The sequence below is a fragment of the Euwallacea fornicatus genome, chromosome 39 (assembly GCF_040115645.1).
Source record: "Euwallacea fornicatus isolate EFF26 chromosome 39, ASM4011564v1, whole genome shotgun sequence".
NCBI classification, from domain to species: Eukaryota; Metazoa; Arthropoda; class Insecta; order Coleoptera; family Curculionidae; genus Euwallacea; species Euwallacea fornicatus.
The window spans coordinates 200,915-218,043 of record NC_089579.1 but is presented as its reverse complement, the minus strand read 5'-3'; the positions used below and the strand labels follow the sequence as shown (position 1 = coordinate 218,043).

The following is a 17,129-nucleotide window of genomic DNA, read 5'->3' as shown; positions in this document are numbered from 1 at the left end:
GTCAATTAAGGCAAATTGAAATCAATAACCTTTTTTCCAACCAATCAGCTGGATTCAACGAATCTAAAGAATTGTAAAAAGTGTGATTAAATCAATATATTAGTTTACACAATAGTTAGCTAACATTCTTAACATAAGTAGATTACAGTCGTACTAAAGGTGTTGCTTCTCATAAAACAAGATTCTCATTTCGAGTATGTTTTTTTATCTCATCAAAATTCTGTTTGTTGTGAAATTATTGCATAATGAAACAAAATTTCGGGCAAAATATGATACTTAATTCTCCTTTTTACTAATAAAATGAACAATAGGTCTACGAGCGTGGTGGCTTAAATCACTTGTGTAAAAAGCAATTATATTATTCTGCTATTAGATACATTTATACGTCACCATAAGTAGGTAAAAACAATAGGCTGTTAAAAAATTAAATTAACTTTTATAAACAAATTTATATTTATAACGACCAGATGCAATAAAATACAATAATGGTCAAGAAAATCGCCTCATAACTATATTCCAAGACACCGCAAACTTACTAAACTACATTAGAATAATGGTTTGTGGTGCACAGATCAATAGCAGTAACTCCATGCAACACGGTTCGCCTTAGGTAAGTTTTTCTGCAATTTATTATTTGTTAATAACAAATTTATGACAATATGCGATGCTTGTCGCTCTTGTAAACAAACATGATTACTAAAAATCTTTATACCCAATTAAACACAAACGCCGTACTTGTGTAGCAGTCACTTCAAGTAGAAATTGATTCGGTGGCAATAACAGAAAGTGATTAAAAATATAAAAAAAAATATTAGTGAATTTGGATGTGCGACCCCCTTTAGTGCCAACAATCAGCAAAAACTTCCTACAACAAGACCAAGAAACGGTCAAAGCTTCGCTGGTATATTTTGGTTTCGTACGCGTTTTACACGACCATTAGCTGTTTCCAATGGGTGGAATACTCGACACTGACCAATATAGTGATGAGATATTACGACGTCAAGCTCAGTCAAGTGGACTGGACTGATGTTCATGATTGTCTAGCCCTTGTGTGTTTTCTCTTTTTCCTTTATGATGATGATGATGATGATGATGATGATGAACTCATCCGCTTATACAGTAAGACTTGTGAAGACAAACAATTTTTTCACCTCCTTTTGCTTTTTGGGTATTTGTATAAAATCCTGTAGTAACACAGAGCTTGCTGAGTAGAATGCAGAGACTTTATTAATAACTGTGCTATATTCCTCATCTTAGAGCTTTCCAATCCTCCGCTGTCTCTGCCATTACATTTTTTACCCATTTTTTTTCTATTTATGTATTTTAGGGTCTATGGTTTACCGCGCTTACAGGATGTTTGTTGACGACTGTAGCCACTGCTGTAAAGGTGTTCTCCATCAATCGCAATGCGTTTCGTGTAGTTTTGATTGGACAAGCCATCGTCTCCTTATCGCAAGTCTTCATACTAAGTTTGCCGCCTAAGTTGGCTACAACTTGGTTCAAGCCGAATGAGGTAAGATCACGTTTTCTGGGACCGAAATATGGATTTTAACGTGTTTTTTTTTGCGAAGAGGAACACAAAAGTTAGGAAATAAACCGAGAAACATTCCAAAACAGGTAAAGTCGTTTACTTTTTGACACCATTTCCCAGTGTCCAAGCAAGCCACAATTCAATGAAATTCTCTCGGTTTTCTAAGTTTCCTTGTCTCCTGGTTACTACTCATACAGAGCGTAACATGGTGATATTGCGGTGGCGATAGTACTTTGCAAAATAATAAAAAAATTCTAATAGCCCCATGGACAAAACTACATTATTTTCAATATACAGGGAGTGTCTAACGGATCAGGCTTCAAGTTACTAAATAATCAACAACAAACGATGTTCATGGTTATTTTTGCGAAACTTTGAATTCAGAGCTTACTGAAGGGTTCCCAGACATGTGACTACGATTTTTGAAATTGTCTTGCGGATGTCCACAGTGTGTTCAATAGGAATGTTTGGAATGCAGTTGGGCTGTGCTCTTGGTGTCCTAGTCCCTCCCATCATTGTAAAAGACGCACTAGATCTAGATGAGGTTGGACGTGGCTTAAAGGTGCTTTCCTGGGCATTAACATTTGCCGGTATACCTCCGTTCCTAGCAGTTCTAATTTGTCAGTCATAATTAGATACTAAGCTCCTATGCTGTCATGTGCAACAACTGAAATTCTAGACTTCCCACGTGAGCCTAAATACCCTCCAAGTTCTTCTTTAGCTGATGCAAGGGCAAATGTCGACAAAGTAACATTGCGGACCTATCTGTTGGAGCTTAAGGAGCTCATGACTAATGTGGGGTTTCTGATACATATGTTGGTCTACAGCATTAGCTACGGAATTTTTTCCGCTTTTGGGACTCTGTTCAACCAGACTATTCTTTCACTCTTCCCGGTAAAGCTTTGCAGCGAGCGAGCTTATAAACTGGCAAATTAACATGAGTCATGTAGTCCACATGAGCCTATCTAATAACATTACCAATTGGACCTCATTAAGAGCTCATAGATAGATAACTATATAAAAACCACTCCCAGAATGAACAGATTGCTACTACGAATCTCCAAAGCAAATCCATTTTTGTGATCTTCTCAAATTTTGGCCAAGTTAGAAGGAGCGGGTGCGACAAGTGTTAGCTCAAGTATGGTAAGAAGGAGGTTACATGATGCTGCTTTACCAGCACGTCGTCCCGCGAAGAAACCATTGTTGTCCAAAAGAAATGTTAAGGCCCGACCTCGATCATTGTAATTGGTCGATAGATGATTGGAAAAAAGTGGTTTTCAGCGATGAATCCAAATACAATTTATTTAATGACGATGGGGTAGTTCACGTAAGAAGACCTACTGGCGAAAGACTGGACAAAAGATATGTTCGCCGTACTATTAAACATGGATGAGGAAACGTCATGGTACGGGGCTGTGTCTCTTCATTTGGAATGGGTCTTGTTGTTAGAATCAGTGGAATAATGGATCGTTTCACGTACAAGGACCTTCTCCAAACACATTTAGTGCCTTACATGGACGAACTTATGCCACTAACAGCAATCTTTCAACATGATAACGATCCGAAGCATGCGTCTATGTTTGTCAAAGAATGGATTAAAAAAAAAATTACTATAATGATTCGGCCGTCCAAATCACCGGATTTAAATCCGATTGAGAACCCATGGCACTACGTTGACACTAAAATTCGAACTAAACATTACAGTAACACCAATGATTTGTGTAGGATATAGAGATGACTCTCTTCATATCATCTCGAAATGCTCAGTGGTAAATAGAGGTCGTGAATCACGTACGCGTGAGGAATTAATTGCTCAGTTGTGATGGATTTTATCGTATTTATTTTAACAAGTAACGAAGATAACAACTAAGACAGTGATAACAAAAAATCCCCGAGGGATATCAAGTGCGCCCGTTTTGATCACTTGCCAAGGGTGTTCTGCCTTCTTGCAGTATATCACCTCTGCAGGTCTCCCTGATCCTTAGTCATCTGCACCCCATGTGCAGCACAGATGTTTCCTAGCCGATGTCCACTTGTAAAAGGTACACGTAGACCCATGTGTCTCCTTTCCAACAAAGGGTATTCCTTCCCTTGGCCGTGATTTACAACGGGAGATGGGCAACGATTTACAACATGCAAGAAGTCCGAACAATTTGTTTGTCGCAATCGAGACTGCTTGAAACGAATTCGATGGAGACTACGTCAAGAAATCAATTGATTCTATGCCGAAAAGATGTGCAGCAGTAATAAAATAAAAGGGCTGTTACACTAAGTATTGATTATAACATCTCTGTTAAGTAATATATTATCCAAATAGTTGCTATCTTTCTGCACGGCCCTTTGATGAAATTGCCAGTTTTCTTTGATATTGTAATTTTGATGGGAAGATTCTACGTCAAATATTCAAAATAAGCGTAGATACTTCCTATTAAACATATTAATTTTGTTCTACGTCCATGTCCTCAAATGATGGTCAAAAATGATAAAAGTTGCTATTTTTTTGCACAATACTGTATGAAGCAACTTTAAAAAAATATTTTTTTCTCAACTTTATTCATGAATATTTTCATTTCAACGATTTAAAATTATTCATCACCTATCATTCTGTTTCTAAACATGCTTTTGGCAATACATCTTCATCTATTATCTCGTTCAGGCCGTTGTTTGTAAACAAGAAATTCATAAATAAAGCAATTTAAAATTTAAAAAAAAATTAACAAACATTTGTTTCTAGTAGGCAATTTTTGTCGAAATGCCTATGCATGATGCCTATGGTGCCCATCTCTCACAACAAGCTAAGAAAATCACTATTGAAAAGTTTAAAAATGGTGATAAATAGTGAAAAATTACTAAAGACCTTAACTTTCAAACAAATCAATTATTTCAGGAACAATTTCAAATTTTCCTAAGCACTTTAAATTCACCTCCTGAAACTGGTAGAGAACGGAAAACTAGTGCTTTCTATGATGGACGAATGAAGGTGCTCGCAGATCGAGGTCCGTTTATTAGCGCATGTTGCAGAAAATAACATTTAAATGAAATTTCAGTGTCTGTCAGCACTATAAGGCGAAGATTAAACGAATTTTGATTTTTTGCAAGAAAATCTGCGAAAAAACGCTTAATTTTCGCAAAAAAACGGGAAGGCAAGACCTCGGTTTGCATTGAAACATGTCTGTTAGCGCCATGATAAATGGACGATTTTGTTATTTTCTGATGAAAATCGGTTCTGTTTGTTCAAATCAGATGGAACACCGTGAGTGCGAAGACCAATTAATGAAACAATTAATCCAAAATACATCAGAACAGCAGAAAAATATGGAGGAGGAAGCGTTATGGCTTGTAGCTGCTTTTCTCGGGTCGGTGTGGGTCCAATAGTTAAAATCGACGACACAATGGGCCGCTTTGTCTATGTTAATATTTTAAGTGGTAATATGCTTCGGTTTGCTGAAGATAATTTGGCGCTTTGATGGACCTTCCAACATGACAACGATCCCACACACGAAAATTGGCAAAACATTGACTAGAAGCTCAAAGTGTTAACATTGTAACTTGGCCGGCACAAAGCCCCAATTTGAACTCAATCGAAAACTGGTGAGATCGTATTGACTGAAAAATGCATGAAGAAACATTGCCAGATTTGAAAGAACTTTTTCATGAAATTATTAATAAACAATAGAATGAGGCGCCAGCGGAATTCATTGAAAAATTATTGAAATCCATGAAGAATCGACGTTTGGAAGTTATAAGGAGTAAGAGTTATCCAACAAAATATGAAAAAAAAAACAAAATGAAAATAATGATAATAATTAAAGGTATTCTTTATTTATAATATTTATGTAAAAATCGCTTGATCACATTCTAACAAACATATAGTATATTAAAATTTTTTTTAAAACGATCCTTCATTGTGTATAGATATATTTTTTCAATGTTGCTTAACGTATGAGCAATCGTACACGTAGCAAACTCGTATCATTTCATAGTTAGAATCATGATCCAAAAAATGTTTTTAAATGTATTGAAATTTTCTCATAAACGATCATTATTGGTAATTAAAAATTTGAGTTTCAATCAACAGGTTGGAGAAAAAGTGAAAATCGAAATTTCCAATTTCACAAAAGTGAACATGCAGCCAAAACAACACAAAGACTAGAAATTTTTTGGGCTTTATGAATTTTCATCGCACAAATACGTACAAATGATATACTCAGTGACGTTAGAAGTGCTGCACCTACTAAGAATAATTTTTTGGCAACAAAATTACTATACAGGGTGTTAGGGAAAAAACTTTCGTAAATTTAACCAAAGCTTTAGAACATAATTTTAAACAAAAAATTTCTTATAACTAAAGTCGAAAATTTGAGTTTTCATTGGAAAAAAGGTTAAAATTAGCAATCGAAAAACTAGATTAAAACGTAAAATTTGAATAAATGTGTCAAAATGTGTTTGACAGGTATTGACAGTTTTACGTATAGCAAAAAAACTTTAAATTAATTAGCAATGACAGTGCCAGAAGCAATTTAAAACCTAATTAATAGCTAAAATTTCAATGAAATCTACCTGGATAACGCTGCTTTACCGATTATGGATATTTATCCTGATATTTCTTTGCATTTCCGATGGACCCAAATTTATCGGTGCATTCGCATTGATTTAGTAGTTCGCGAATTAACTTCGATATAAATTAAACAAAATTGTATTCTCTACGTGAGTATTACGATATAACTTTGATTTATGGAGAGGCTTTACAAAATTCTGAAGAGGTTAGGCGAGTTTACGAGAGTCGTTATCCAGAAAGACAGCTTCCAGCTCGACAAACATTCATTCAATGTGCCCAAAGACTTCTGGATACCGGTAGCATAATCCCTAAATACCAAGGACGAGATCGAGCACGAGAAGAACTGAAGAAGAAATTTGAAACCTTATCGAAGAGGATTCAACAAGAAGCACAAGGAGCATTGCGCGCCAAGTAGGTGTTTCACGCTGGACTGTACATAGAGCGCTAAAAGAAAAATTGCTCTAACAGTATCGTGTACAAAGAGTTCAAGCTCTTTTACCGGCTGATTGTGCACCAAAGCAACAATTTTGTGAACGGTTTCTTCAACAGCGACAGGGAAATCCAAATTTCCTGCCTAGAATTTTTTCGATGGACGAAGCTCGTTTTACACGGAATGGAATTTGGAATTTTCGCACTTTTCATGATTGGGCGGAAGAAAATCCCCACGCAACAATAAAAAAAAAATTACAACATGAATTTTCAATTTTCACTGGGAAATCAGCTTATAGGGCCATTTGTTTCACCCCAAAGATTAAAGGGACAACGTTATTTAAATTTCTTAACCAATGATTTTCCAAATTCGTTAGAAAATGTGCCTCTTCAATTGCCTGCGATCATGTGGTATTTCCATGACGGAGTTCCAGCACACATAAGCCGTCCAGTTGGCGAGCACTTAAATAATAACTTCGGAAACAGACGGATAGGAAGTCCCAATCGTTGGCCCGCTGGATCTCCGGATCTCAATCCTCTGGATTTTTTCTTTTGGGGTTTTATGAAAAATTTGGTTTACGCTGTCGAAATAAGGGATGAACATCATTCGTGACAACGCATTTTCGATGCTGCCGGTCATATTAGGAATATTCCAGGGATTTTTCAGAGTGTGCGGGAAAATTGGCTAAAACGACGTCAAGTTTGTATACGTGCGAATGGTGCACATTTTGAACACTTAATTTAAACACCCAATAACAATGAAGCTGTGAAGCGAATATGGTGAAAAAGCAGTGGCGTGATGCTGCTACATAATAGGTGTACGAAAAGAAACTGAGCAATGAAGTTATATGCAATAAAAAAACATACTTAGACACGTTCAATTCGCCTGCAATTGTAAGCTGGTGTTGTTTATCTACGACTTTTTATATGATAAAAGTTTCAGTTGCTTTGGAGCTGTAGTTCAGGGCACAAAACGTAAATAGAGACGTGGACATAGCAATATTTGAGAAAATCAATGTTCTTCAGTTTTAAACTGGGAAAAAATGCTGCTGAAACAACAGAAATGGTTAATTCGGCTTGGGGAGGTTGGAAAATCCATGCCAAACTGAAAAACAGCTTGCAGAGCAATGAGGAGTAACTCAACGAGCAGCTTCAGTTCGATTGCATGGAATGGGAAAAATTCAAAAAGCAGGAAAATGGGTTCCTCGTGAGCTAACCGAAGACGATAAAAATCGAAGAGTTGACATCTGCATGAACTTGCTTTCTCGGTATAAAAGAAAGAATTTTCTGCATAACATTATTACGGGAGATGAAAAGTGGATTTTCTATGACAATTCTAAGCGCAGAAAACCGTGGGTTGACCCAGGCCAGCCATCCACATCGGTTGCAAAACCAAACATTCATGCCAAGAAAATCTTACTGTGCGTCTGGTGGGATTGTAAAGAAGTCATTTACTATGAGCTTCTGGAACCCGGTCAAACTGTTACAGCTGACCGTTATCAGGCCCAAATGATCAAATTAAGCGATGCTCCGGAGGAAAAAAGACCATTTACGGGCCAAGGAAGTCGGAAAGTGATAATGCTCGTCCACATACAGCTAAACCGACCCAGGAACTCGTCTTCTCGTTAGGCTGGGAAATACTCCAGCATGCGGCGTATTCTCCAGACTTGGCTCCTTCCGACTTCCACTTGTTCAGATCCATGCGGTCTCCTTTAGCTGACCAACGATTCTTTAACGTTGAAAATATTCGAAAATGGCTCGATAACTATTTTTCGTCGAAACCACTGAGCTTCTATCACGAGGGCATCCATCATTTACCCAGTAAATGGCAAAAGACCATGGACAGCTATGGAAATTATTTTGATTACTAATATTTTCAATAACTATGTTTTTAATGAAGCTTAATTTCACCAGAAAATGCTCAGTTTCTTTTTGTACACCTGTTACATTCGGTGTAAAAAGTCTTCGTACATCGGCTCATTTTAACATTAAACGTTGTGGATATACTTGTGAGATACGCTTGTCAGATCGCTTAGTTGTACGTAACTTGTAAATATCCAACCAAAAACAGAAGTACAGTCGCGGTCATATAATAGCACGTTTTCTAAGATCGCTGAAAAATATCACGTGAATTAACAGTTTGTTTCTGAAAGTATGATATTTAGGTGTTTCCTTATGTTCGATTATTTAATTCAAATTTTTGAGTGGGTAAAAGTAAGCATTGCGGTGTAGAAAGAAGAAATCTCATCGTTCGTTTGAAAAATGAAAGTCTCAGTATCTCAGAGATTGCTAATAATATAAAATGTTACCAACTAATCACAGAAACAGAGTACGATGAAGCCCTCACATATAGCAAGGATACAGCACCGGGAAAAGACAAAATAAAAGACAAAGTTGTAAAAAGCCCAACTCCGGACACCCACCAACTCATACGACGACAAATGCACAAATGTATCGTCACCTGAAGAGTTCCAGAAATCTGGAAAATGGGAGTGATAATGCCTATACCAAAAAATCGACTGGACCACACGCTCGCACCAAACTACAGACCTATTACGCTACTACCGGTGCTAAGCAAAATCCTTGAACACATTCTAAAAAACAGACTGCAACAACTGATCGGAAAACCCATACCAAGCTATCAATTTGGCTTCAAACCAAAATATTCGACCATGTTCGCCCTGACGAACATCATACAAACTACGCAACTGGCGGGGGGCAAAACGGCGAGCCCACTAATGGACATTAATAAGGCTTTGGATAGCGTCTGGCACAGGGGTCTGCTGTACAAATTACACAAACTGAAAATACCAAAATACCTAATCTACTTAATCAAAAATTTGCCAGAAAACCGACAACTTCAGGTACGTATTGACACTGCCCTCTCCTTCCCCTTCTCTCCGGAACAGGGGCTACCGCAGGGTTCGCCGCTCTCACCACTGCTCTACAATATATACTGCCACGATATATAAAAGGTATTCCATCTGGTGGTCCTTTTTTGAACTATCAATTTTAGGTATGTCAGATTCACAAACTTTCATATCCATGACAGATGTGAACTGTCAAAAGTATGTCATTTGCAGATATGGTTTCGCTTACAACACAACAACGCATTTTAGTTATCCAAATTCATTACGAAAATGGTCGTTAAAAAAAAAATACCTTTCGCAAATTACGTGAAAGTTTCGGTCGACATGCAGGTCCAACTGAACGTGCTATTGGAAAAATTGTTGCTTATTTTGAAGAAACTGGTTCAGTGGAGGGTCGCAGAGCATACCAACATGTTCGTCCAGTTCGTAGTCGAGATGTTGTGGTCACAGTGAGTGAAAGTGTTCGTGATCAACCATCAACATCGATCCGACATCGTTCCCAAGAATTAGGCCTCAGGCCAACAACATTATGGCGAATTTTGCATGTTGATCTTCATTTGCATCCATACAAAATTCAATTAACGCAAGAAGTAAAGCCAGCTGACCACTTACAGCGACGCGTTTTTGTTAACTGGATGCTGGAAAGAATCGATGGATGTTCAGCAATAATCATCTTTTCCGACGAAGCACATTTTTATCTCTCTGGCCACGTTAATAAACAAAACTGGAGGTTATGGGGAGCTGAAAATCCTCATGAATATCATCAACAGCCTATGAATGCCGAAATAGTGACTGTGCGGTGTGGCCTATGGTCTGGCGGAGTTTTTTTTTGAAGATCGTGAAGAAGAAGCCGTAACTGTCAACGGAGATTGTTATCGTGGCATGATATCGGAATTGTAATGGCCAGAAATTGATCGGATTGGTGACACTGATCTTTGGTTTCAGCAGGACGGAGCAACAGCGCACACAAATCGCCAAACAATCCACTTATTGCATGAAAAATTTCCGGACCGCATAATTTCGCGAAATTTGGACGTCAGTTGGCCCCCGAGATCGCGCGATTTGACTCCATTGGACTTCTTCCTATGGGGTTTTCTGAAAAGTAAAGCGTATGCCAATGCTCCCCAAACAATTCAAGATCTGAATATTCGAACCGAAATTACGGCCATGGACCCGTTAATTCTGTAAAAAGTCATTGAAAATTTTGATGTTCGGATGATGTCGTGTAAACGGAGCCGTGGTGGTCATATGTGCGATGTCGTGTTCCATACATAAAATGGCAAAGAACAACCTACAAATTTCAATAAAATTTTTTGATTTTTCCTCTTAAAAAGTGCGTTTTGTTTCACAATTAAAAAAGGACCAACAGATGGAACACCCTTTACAACTATGATCTACAGGACAAGGAATATATAGACAAAACATCATACATTTTGCAATACGCGGACGACACAGCGCTGATTGCACACGACAAAACTACTAAGAAAGCCGTGGAAAAGCTTCAGACGTTGACAAACAGAACCATGACATGGTTTTACAAATGGAGACTAACGCCAAACGACACGAAAAATCAACTTCTACTTTCAAATCACCACATCAAAGACTGCTCACCAACGATAACGACAGGCGGACACACGACTAAACCAAGGAACGACGCGAAGTATTTGGTAATAACAATAGACAATAAACTAAAATTTACGAAACACGTACGAAATACTCGACTAGAAATCATAAAAAGGGCAAAACACTTCCGAACACTGACATACAAAGACAAAGGGATTAGTATGGAAACCGCCATAAAAATATACAAAACCATATGCAGACCACTATTGGACTACGGGCACGTACTGAGGGCAAATGCAACAGAAAAAACAAGCAAACACATACAGACTACAGAACAGATTGCACTAAGACTAATCACAAAACTAAGACACCCCGAAAACCCGTTACACAACCCACTCAACCAATTACTGTATGTACGCACAAACATGATAAGAATAACAGAAAGGCTGCGACAACTACAGAACAGATAGAAAAAGAACACCAACAACTCAACTATACTGAGCCCGCTTTGCTTAACAAGACAGACAAGACAATCCCGCCTCCTTTTCCCTTCGAGCACCCTTTGGGAGCACTTCCAGATGTAATGTGATAGTATTTAGTCACCAAAAGATTATCATTGTATCACAGGCAGAAAGACCTAACAGGTCGATAGCCTATTTCTGAGGAAATAAAGATTGTTTATATATACAGGGTGGCGCAATAGTGTGACAAAGTACCATATCTTCCTTATTCTACAAAATTAAAAAAAACTGTTCGTATAAAAGTTATACGTAAACATACAGCCTACATTTAAAAATTTTTTTTTATCATATAGGGTGTTGCATAAAGACAGGTCAAAATATTTATGCATTTTATTTAACGGAACCCCCTATATATTATTGTATATTTGGATTATCCTGATAAAGGATTTTCGTCAGTTCCAACGTGAACGACAGAAGGCTAAATTAGTAAACAAGAAAATGTCGAGCTTCAATGTTGTGAAATTCCAAAGAGGGGCTGTCGAAATGGCAGACGTACTCGTAAAAGTATATCAGGGCACTAATATTGCTTTCAAAGACGAAAATAGGAAAGTGTTTTTTGGTCTAGAAGACACCGATATAACGGCATTTGATAACGACGAAGATGAACACACACTGAGTGTAGAGCTTTACCTCTACCATGGAGAAGAGACTGTATCATTACAATTTGCAAGTCTGGTAGAAAAGCAGAACTTCGTAGCAGTATTGGAAACATTTTTACAGTTTAGGTGAGAAATTACATGCATACAGGGTGATTCTAGATAAGTGGGACAAGTAAATATCTTGAAATCGAGAAAAATACAAAAAAATGTTCGAAGTCTTCTTTATTTTCAGGGCCACAACTTTTTATAATGTCAATTTTTTCCAAGGTCACCTTCACCTGTCCTTTGGGGTCAACTTCATTTTTTCAAATGTACCACTCAATTTTTTTTTGGAGATTTGAAATTTTCGTTGGCAGTAAAAATGTTTTTACTTGAAACATTTTGTGCTAAAATTTAAGAAATTCATAATAATAACAAACACAAAATAAAAAACGTTTCATTAAACTTTTTTCATTTATTGTAACTTTTATTAATTTTGTAGTAAATTTTAATTTATTATAAACAAATTCAGTCCAACAGATGTTTGAAGTGGTTCCCCTACGGTTCAAGGCACTTAACAATTCTGTTTTGAAGTGATTGTTTGGTATTGTCCAGCATTTCAGTTGTAACGTTTCTGCAAGCGTTTTCGATCCGAATTTTCATGTGTTTGGAAGTACTTGGTACTCGATTATAAACTACTTGTTTTAAATGACCTAAAAAAAAAATCTGCTGAGGTCAAATCTGGTGATGGGGCTGGCCAGTTAACAACACTACCGCGCCCAATCCATCTTTGTTGGAAACGTTCGTTTAAAAATTCTCTGACATTTCTAGCATAATGAACAGGGCAACCGTCACGTTGAGACCACATTGTCAACCTTTGCCCCGAATTAACTTCTTCGAGAAGGAGTGGCAGATTTTCTAACAAAAAATGACGATATTTCTCTGCATTCAGGTTTGCATAAAAGAAACATGGCCCAATCAGATATGTACCTAAAACACCACACCAAACATTCAAAGTCCACGATCGCTGTCTTTTGTTGGAGTCTCGGTGAAGAATGCTCTGATACCGGGTGTTATTTTATACGTGGATACCGCCACGAAAAAGCAGGACGATGGGCGAGAGAAACTTCACTACTTAACGTCAACAAATGTCTCTGTTAGTTTCTAAAAGTTGAATAGTACAAAAAAATGGTTATATGGTGAGGAAAAACCATTTGTGTTGGATCACCCTCCTTTCCCTTCGTTGACCAATCCGGACCCTGGTTGGGTACCTTCCCACGGGTCAGGATTTTCAGGGTGAAAGTGATCCAAACATGTACCTTAATGGGATTTTGCCATTGATGTGTCAATTCATGAGTTCTGCGAATGGTCGAGTCGCTGATATTTATTTAACATACTAGGTGGTACATGTCGTTGGTCTGTTTTATGTTTCTTCTAATCAAACGCAGAACCGCCCTTTCGGTTTGATACTTTTATGAGTTTTGCTTTGAGACATTTAACATATAACGGACTCAACCATAGATAACATGGCGATGTGGATGGGAATCCAACACTTTCCACTTCACGAAACCGGCGTGGATTCTCAACCGACTAATGATGCACGGTGTGGCGAGTCACTTCACCGTGGTTTGTGAAGCAGGATTCATCAGAAAATAGTATATTTGAAAAAAAATGTGCATTTTCATGGAGTCTTCTTTGTGCCCAAGTACAAAAAGTCACTCGATTTCGAAAATCGTCACCATGTAATTCTTGATGCAGACTTACGTGGTATGAATGAAATTTATGTGCGTGTAAAATACACCAAACAGTACTCTGCGAAGGACCTGCATCTCGAGAAATTTGACGAGTGCTGTGAACGTGAGAATGTGAGAATTTGCGGCTACTGCACCTAAGACGCCAATTTGATAATTCTCATTCAGATGAAGTGGTTGAGCGTTTTCACGTTTTTTTTCTCTCCAAACTGTCTGTTTCTAAGAACCGATTCAAAACACGATAAAAAGTATTGCGTCCAGCGACATTTTTGTCCCAAAGGACAGGTGAAGGTGACCTTGGAAAGAACAAATTGACATAAAAAATTAAGGCCCCGAAAATAAAGAAGACTTTGTTTGAACTTTTTTCTTGTAAATCTTCTCGATTTCAGATTATTTGCTTGCCCCACTTATCTAGAGTCACCCTGTATATGTATACAAGTGTAGGATTCACTAGTCAGAACGCTTAATGTTCCCAACATTCAAGACTGTCTGATCAAATCGAGATGCACGCAGGGAAAATCTGTGTGTTAGATTAGATAGTATTAGTTAGAGTAGAATAGGAAGAACGGGGGGGAATAAAAGGTGACGTACCCTGATGTTACGCCCATGCATACCATACCTGCGGTCGGAGTGATTCTCGCATGTTGCTGGGTTCTCCCAGCAACATCCTAGAATTCGGGTGACGGAAAAAACCCAAACGGCGAACATCTCTTTGTTTAAACCCAGGAATAAGGGCTCGAACAAAGGATGGTTCGTGGTGCTGGCTCTCAGCAGCCAGATGTGGTAACGGTTGCAAGCCTCTACTTCGGGTACGACACTGTTTCATTACCCCCAAGGGGAAGGGGGCACTTAAGATTAGGACAAGGAGGCTCTCTCTCTGGTCGGGAACGGTGCCGAGTGAACAGTAAATTAAGTAACGCGAGTGTTTTATTTAATCTAATTAAGTTATCATTTAAGCCTTTAATTGTTACCTATCCGAATTGTAAATAAACACCCTAGACAACTTACAAAAACCCTACATGTATACAAGTATATTTAGGTTTTGTTCATTTTGTAGCAATAGTTCCAATAGCCCGACTGATTCCGGAACGTCAACACTATCACAATAAATGTTTCGTATCTAAATGAAAGTCACACAATTTTTGACCATCGGGAATGGAATCTCTAGAAACATGTGACCACGTCGAGGCCATAAAACAATCACCCCAGTGCCCCATTCCAAGAAGAGGGGCGGACCCGATAAGGGACGATGGTTCTTGTTGGGAACTAAACAGGGAGGCAGTCGAGAAAGGACTCTGGTAATGCTGACTTGGCCTAAGAAAAGGGGCTGACTACTTGAAATTTCGAATATAACTAATAGAAACAAACATGTCGTGTATCAATTAGTGCCACTGTTTAAGCCAGGGGCTTCCCGAGTTCCTGCCTAACGGTGGCGACTGCCTCACTAGGCACTCAAAGAGATATCCAAATACGCTGGCGGGGTTTTGTACTTGAGCCGAAGGACCAGACGGGCCACCGTCAAGAAATAATGGGGGTCCGAAGGTTCGAGAAGGTACAGAAACGCTCTTACACGAATCACACTAAATTTAATCACAGACTAGTTGGAATACAGGGTTTGATTGACGATTAAATTATTAACTACAGATTTCTATTGCGACGAGATGCGTTAGAAGTTGGTAAAGTGATTTATTCTAACTTGTGAAATCGAGAGAGGAGAGAAGTTGCTGTTAAAGCGACGAGATGAGAAACGGTTCTGTTTTCCGTCTATTGTTATTTATTGCCCAGATGTTAGGGCATTGCGTGAGAGCGATCTTTATGTTGTAGTTTCTCCAACAGCCTCGATCTAGCTCTTGCAGATTCCCTTCCGAACCATTACAGTTTTTTTCCATTTCTATATAGCCCTCCAGCTAGAAGCCAGGGGCACGAGCTCCGATAGGCACCTTCTTCCCTGTTTTCTCTTCTAGTCTCATGTTCCCAATTCTCTTTGGCAGATTCTTATCTCTCATCCTTCTCCAGTCAAACAAACCACACACCTGTTTCCCCAAACCAGAAAAAAAAACAACTATGATCTAAACTTTGGCACATATCTATGGCTTCTTACTCGTCCAAGCAAATATAGGGTGCACCAACTAAAACGAAACAGAGCTGTTTTCTCGGATGATGAAAGAGTTGTGCAAGAATGCTCAGACACGTCAACATGGATTTATGCCACTCTTCAAAACACTCGGCAACGAAAAAAACCTGCTCAACAGAACATGGGGTGCAGTGATATGCCGAATCTTCTATAACTCTTTCATTCCAACAAACTTTCAATTTTTTTCGCATTATCCTATTGCCTTTACCTCCGCGAATTTCGATTTTCTGGGGGGTGCGGTTATAAGAGGTGTCCGATTACCCTTCAGAAGTTCCTTCGTCTGGGAGCGTTTCCTCTATGATTGCCAAACGGAATTCGTGGCATGACAAACGTTTTCTGGAGTTTTTCCCGCGGAGGAGGAAAGAATTATATAAAAATGTCTGGAACATGTGAATTCCCTCTTTTTTGTACCAACGCAACTAGAGTGAAATCCCTCTTGAGCGGACACTGACGGTGCCAGAAATTTTGTCCGCTCAAGAGAAGTGTCCGTTCAAAGGGAAAAAAGTTCAGGCATAACGGATTTTTTTTTATCACATAAAATGATCAAGAAAATATGCACATATGTATTGAAATGAAGGATTTTTTTTATTTAAAGAAAAAACAAACATATATACACATTAAAAAAATATTAAGATAAAAATTCATCTAACGTAGTTTGACGGATTTTTCTTTTCAAAAAGGCTTCTCGATAGTGTATTTCTAAATTTGACAACATTTTTAAGGCTTTGGTGTCTCCTTGGTGTAAAGAAAAGACTCTCAGTGCCTTTACCGATTTAATTGCTTCATTGTAGGTGTTAATACTGCATTCTATTTCTGCTGCCCTTTCTTGGTCATCATCGGACTCATCTGACTCACTTTTTTCAACATCCACGTTTTTTAAAATTGAATCTGAAACAAATTCTTCTTGCATTTCTTCCACAAATAAATTTTGATCCATGATAAAAAATTCTTCAAAGCTCTCTTGCGTTATTCCTAAAGGCACTTTTTTCTTATAAATCTCCGCTAGCAGGGATAGAGGGAGTTCTTCTTCCGGATCGTACTGTTCTTCTAACTTTGGGTTTTCAATGTGAAATGCGTTTTTAAAACAATTTTTTATAGTAACGCTAGTCACTTCGCTCCATGCTTTATTTGCATAGAATATTGCATCCAATAAAGTTGTTTTTTTACTAAATCCTGTGCAGAATTTGCATCATC

The 17,129-nt window shown here is 38.2% G+C and overlaps 1 long non-coding RNA gene across 2 annotated transcripts; it reads left to right on the top strand.

Annotated features, from left to right (window-relative positions):
* Positions 1-383: 383 nt before the first annotated feature.
* LOC136349675 (uncharacterized) lies at positions 384-15,168 on the top strand. Of its 2 annotated transcripts, none has more exons than XR_010733864.1 (3): positions 384-610; positions 1,328-12,197; positions 14,859-15,168. It is a non-coding gene; the product is annotated as an uncharacterized lncRNA (long non-coding RNA). The 2 variants fall into 2 exon arrangements; XR_010733863.1 differs by lacking the exon at positions 14,859-15,168 and having other exon boundaries at positions 395-610; positions 1,328-2,151; positions 2,211-14,851.
* Positions 15,169-17,129: the final 1,961 nt, after the last annotated feature.